Consider the following 5,509-nt stretch of genomic DNA (forward strand, 5'->3'; position numbering starts at 1 on the left):
TTTCAAAAATTACATCTTGAAAAAAGAAAATACATCTAGCAACTTACACATTAAAAATTGCATACTGTTGCTTGGCATCGTGGGAAGATGCCTATAATCCCAGCAACTTGGCATGCTAAAGCAGGAGGATGACAAGGTAAAGATGACCTGGACAATTTAGTGAGACACTATCACAAAACAAAAGGGCTAAGAATGTAACTTAGTGATAGAGCACTCCTGAGTTAATCCCTAGTACCCCAATAATGACAATAATAAATAAATGGTGTGATGGGCTGACAGATCTGGCTCCATGAGAATGTTATAGGCCAGACTCTAAGGGAAATGACTAAACAGACTCCATTTGGCTCTGAGACTCCATGTTATGCAGGAAATAAGCTTCTCCCATGGGATCACCCCGCCTCTGTACCCATCATCAGTTACTTGGTGTGACATGTTTAATGATATACAATGGCAACTCCTATGTAGTAAAAATTGCTCTCTTTTGATTCCTACTGCTCCTAACAATGTACCATGTGAACAGTGATTGTGTAGATGTTAGCAACCATTCTTTAGTTTGTACCTAGGTAAGGGTCATTTTGACCCACTTGCCCCTCTGTCAATGATCTCATGATGTTAATGTGTAATTTTGAATCATAGCAACAGACACTTATGATTAATGTGATTTTTGGTATAAGAATCCCTACAACCCTGTGGTCGGGGCTGTTCTCCCAATAGCCATTTTTTGGGGCATTGTGTGAGACAGTCAGTCGGCCGGCTTAATAAAGACTCTCCAATTTGGACTTCTCAGTGGTGATCAGTCTGTTCTTCAGTTGCGCCCCCTAACGTTGGCATAATGCTAATTCCTAATATTCTATTTTCCCAAATCAAAAGCCTCATCCCCATTTTATTGCTGTTGTTTTGGTACTGTGGCTTTAACCCAGGGGTGCTTTACCATGGAATTACACCACCCTGGGTCTTAGTAAGTGACTTAGGACCTCCCTAAATTGTTGAGGATGGCCTCGGATTTGTAATCCTCCTGTCTCAATCTCCCAAATTGCTGGGATTACACACAAGTGCCACCAGCCTAGCTGGATAGACTCTTCCCCATCCTAAAAGAAAAATTGGGATTAGTTTTACTTTTTTTTGTGGTGCTGGGAATTGAACCCAGAACCCCACACATGGTATAAGCAAGTGTTCTACTATTGAGTCATATAACTCAGTTTTATTCCTTCTTTAAAAAATTCTTTATTTTTTTCCACTTCTGGTAATGGAGATTGAACTCAGGGTACTTAACCATGGAGCCACATCCCCAGTCATTTTATTTTTTGAGAGGGGGGTCTTACTAAATTGCTCAGGGCCTCACTAAATTGCTGAGGCTGCCTTTGAACTCAATATCCTCCCTCGGGATCCCAAACCACTGGGACTACAGGTGTGTGCCACTGCACCCAGCCAGGACTTTTTCTTATTTTGAGACAGAGTTTCACTAAGTTGTACAGACTCTTCTCCAATTTTTGATCCTCCTGCCTCAGTTTCCCAAGTGGCTGGAAACCACCTGCTGACAACACATTGTATTTGTGTATTTATTTACTTAGCAGCACTGGAAATTGAACTCAGGGCCCTTTATCTCTGAGCTATGCCACCAACTCCCTCTGCCCTGCTCCCCACCCCACCCCCTTTTTTTTGTTTGTTTTTCTGTTATTTTTCCTTCCCTCCCACCCCTCTTTTCCCTCTATACAGTCCCTCCTTCCTCCATTCTTGCCCCCCTTTCACCCCCCATTATGTGTCATCATCTGCTTATCAGTGAGATCATTCTTCGGTTTTTTGAGATTGACTTATCTCACTTAGCATGATATTCTCCATTTTTTTTTTTTTTTTTTAAAGAAAGAGAAAAACTCGCTTCCTCTTCCTGTAAGCGGCCTCAGGTGATCTGCGAAAATGGTCCGCTACTCTCTTGACCCAGAAAACCCCACGAAGTCATGCAAATCAAGAGGTTCAAATCTTCACGTTCACTTTAAGACCACCCGTGAAACCGCGCAGGCTATCAAGGGTATGCATATCCGAAAAGCTACCAAGTACCTGAAGGATGTCACTTTAAAGAAGCAATGTGTGCCATTCAGGCGTTACAATGGTGGAGTTGGTAGGTGTGCCCAGGCCAAACAGTGGGGCTGGACACAGGGACGGTGGCCCAAAAAGAGCGTTGAATTTTTGCTGCATATGCTTAAAAATGCAGAGAGTAATGCTGAACTTAAGGGTTTAGATGTAGATTCTCTGGTCATTGAACATATCCAGGTGAACAAAGTACCTAAGATGCGCCGCCTTACTTACAGAGCTCATGGTGGGATTAACCCATACATGAGTTCCCCCTGCCACATGGAGATGATCCTCACTGAAAAGGAACAGACTGTTCCTAAACCAGAAGAGGAGGTTGCACAGAAGAAAAAGATATCCCAGAAGAAACCAAAGAAACAAAAACTTATGGCACGGGAATACATTCAGCATAAAATAAATACAAATAAAAGAAAAAAAAAAGAGAGAAAAACTGTTTAATCTTTGAATATAAAAATAAAACTTTTTATTTTTTAGTTAAACCAGAGTATTGATATCAACCACAAGTAAGAGAGTCAAACCTTTTTATAATTCCTTAATTTCCCATTTTCATATGAAGAACCAAGTTTTATTGTCTGATACTTATGGTTACACAAAGTCGAAAATAAAGACTTTAGATTATGTCTTTTTTTCTTCTTTCCTTGCTTTCAAAAGTTTTATTTTTCTTTCTGCTTTTATTTATTTTTATTAATTTTTTTTTAATTTTTACAGGCTGCATTTTGCTTCATTATACACAAATGGGGTACAACTTTTCCTTTCTATGGTTGTACACAATGTAGACTCACAGCATTCATGCAATCATACATATACACAGGTAATACTGTCTGTTTCATTCTACTATCTTCTGTCCCCCACCCCTCCTACCCCTTTTTCCTCTACAGCATCCAAAGTTCCTTCATTCTTCTCTTTCCCCCATCACCCCCTATCGTTATATATTGTCATGCACTTATCAGAGAAAACATTCGGCCTTTGGCTTTTTGGGCGTGGCCTATTTCACTTAGCATATTTTCCAACTTTATCCATTTACCAGCAAATGCCATAATGTTATTCTTCTTAATGACTGAGTAATATGCCATTGTATATATATATACCACAGTTTCTTTATCCATTCATCAACTGAAGGGCATCTATGTTGGTTCTACAATCTAGCTATTGTGAATTGCCCTGCTCCCCTTTTTAAGACAGGACCTAGCTAAATTGCACAGGCTGCCTTGAAATTAAAATTTTCCTGACTCAGCTTCCAAGAGTATCTTGGATTACTGGTGTACACAACCATGCCTAGTCACTGTATTTATTCATAGAAAGATCCCGGAAAAATCTAAAGGCACAGGTTCAGCAGTGCCACTTACTGGGTGGAAGAGGAAACGTGTTGTGGATAAGATGACTGGTTTTGGGAAAAACACACTGTCATATATACAATAGTTCTGAAACCAGATGTGTAAATTTTTTTGCATGCCACATCCCACGCCACCCAAGTGCCTTCAATTTCGTTCACTCTGACACTATCTACCTGGAGTTAGTGTCAGATACCCAAGTTAATGGACTCAATCCCAGAAGAGGCTCCAATCCAGATGCCAACTGTAAACCCAATCTTGCCTCTGCTTTTGAACTACCAACCATAAATAAATGATTCCTAGGTTGGATAATATGTTAGAACAGCTCACAGTACTGAAGGCATTACTCACATTTACTGGTTTGTTAAGGAGAATACAACGGAGGCAAAACCAGGTGGGAGATTTGCATAAGCCAATATAAGGGAGGGGCAGAGTCTGTGCCTGGAGCTTGCATTCTCAGCATGGGACACCTTCTCAAGGTGTTATCCAATCTACAAGTTCGTCAAATCTCATTATTCAAGAGATTTTGGAACCGGGTGTGGTGGTGCTCACCTGTAATCCCAGCAATTTGGGAAGCTGAAGCAGGAGAATCAAAAGTTCAAAGCCAGGGCTGGGGAGATAGCTCAGCTGGTAGAGTGCTTGCCTCAGCTGGTAGAGTGCTTGTCTCGCAAGCACAAGGCCCTGAGTTCGATCCCCAGTACCGCAAAAAAAAAAAAAAAAAAAAAATTCAAAGCCAGCCTCCGTGATACAGGGTGACTGTCTCTAAATGAAATATAAGACAGGCTGGGAATGTAGCTCAGTGGTTAGGCACCCCTAGGTTAAAGCCCTGGTACCATTTAAAAAAAAGAAGAAAGTTTTAATCTGAGCGACTCCTGAAGTAAGGCAGCTGAGGCAAGAGGATTGCAAGTTCAGAATCATCCTCAGCCATTTAGAGAGATCCTAAGCAACTTATTGAGACCCTGTCTCAAAAAAAAAAAAGGACTAGGGATAAAAAAAAAAAAAAAAAAAAAACTGGAGATGTAGCTCACTGGTAAACTGGCCCTGGGTTCAATCCCCGGTACCAAAATAAAAAAAGTTTGAGAGACCTTATCCACAGCCCCCCAATCCTTCCTGGAAGTTGTTACAAAAAAATTCTAATCTCTTGGTATTTCTGGTGAGCAGTCCTATCCTGAGGTTGTCAAGGTGCAACCCACCTCATTAGCATAAACTGAGCTGTGACCAAAAGGGCTCATTATGAATAACCAGACAGTCTCCTACCAAACAGAAAATGTCCAAGAACTTTACCAATCTCTTTGTTCCAGGAAAGGAAAGACACAAATCTCCCTTTTTTTTTTTTTTTTTGGGTTGTGGTACTGAGGATTGAGTCTATGGTACTCCATCACTGAGTTACATCCCCAACCTTTCATTTACTTATGTATTCATTTATTTATTGGTACCAAGAATTGAACCCTGGGGCACTTAACCACTGAGCCACATCCCCAGCCCTTTTTTTATATTTAGAGACAGGGTCTCACTAAGTTGCTGAGCAGACTTTGAAACCACAATCCTGCCTGAACTTCCTGAATCTCTGGAATTACAGAAGTGTGCCACCATATTGGATGCAGCCTTTTTTGGGTTTTTTTTTGTTTTTTTTTTGACAGTGTCTCACTAAATTGCTCAGGCTATCCTTGAACTGGAGATCCTCCTGTCTCAGTAGCTGGTATAACACGGAGAAGCCACCACATCTAGCAAGATCAAATATTTCTTCGACTACACCAAGGAACTCACAGAGAATCAGATTTATGATTGTTACACAAACTACATGCTGACATTCTCCAAACGCAAAATTCTGACAAATTCTGAGCAGTCAAGTTTGCTACAATAGGGTTTTGAAATTGCCCAGTTAACAGTGAGTGATGATGTTGTTATGGGGCACACTTAAAAACAGATCAATCACCACTGAGAAGTCCAAATTGGAGAGTCTTTATTAAGCTGGCCGCTGACTGTCTCACACAATGCCCCAAAAAATGGCTACTGGGAGAACAGCCCCAACCATGGGGTTGTAGGGGTTCTTATACCAAAAATCACATCAATCATAAGTGTCTATTGCT

General features: G+C 40.8%; 1 pseudogene across 1 annotated transcript; it reads left to right on the forward strand.

The window, feature by feature from the left end:
• Positions 1–1,881: 1,881 nt before the first annotated feature.
• LOC306661245 (large ribosomal subunit protein uL22-like) lies at positions 1,882–2,480 on the forward strand (annotated as a pseudogene). The gene has a single exon. The product of its transcript is annotated as a large ribosomal subunit protein uL22-like (transcript).
• Positions 2,481–5,509: the final 3,029 nt, after the last annotated feature.

The sequence above is a fragment of the Sciurus vulgaris genome (genome assembly GCF_902686455.1).
Source record: "Sciurus vulgaris genome assembly, chromosome: 5".
Taxonomy (NCBI): domain Eukaryota; kingdom Metazoa; phylum Chordata; class Mammalia; order Rodentia; family Sciuridae; genus Sciurus; species Sciurus vulgaris.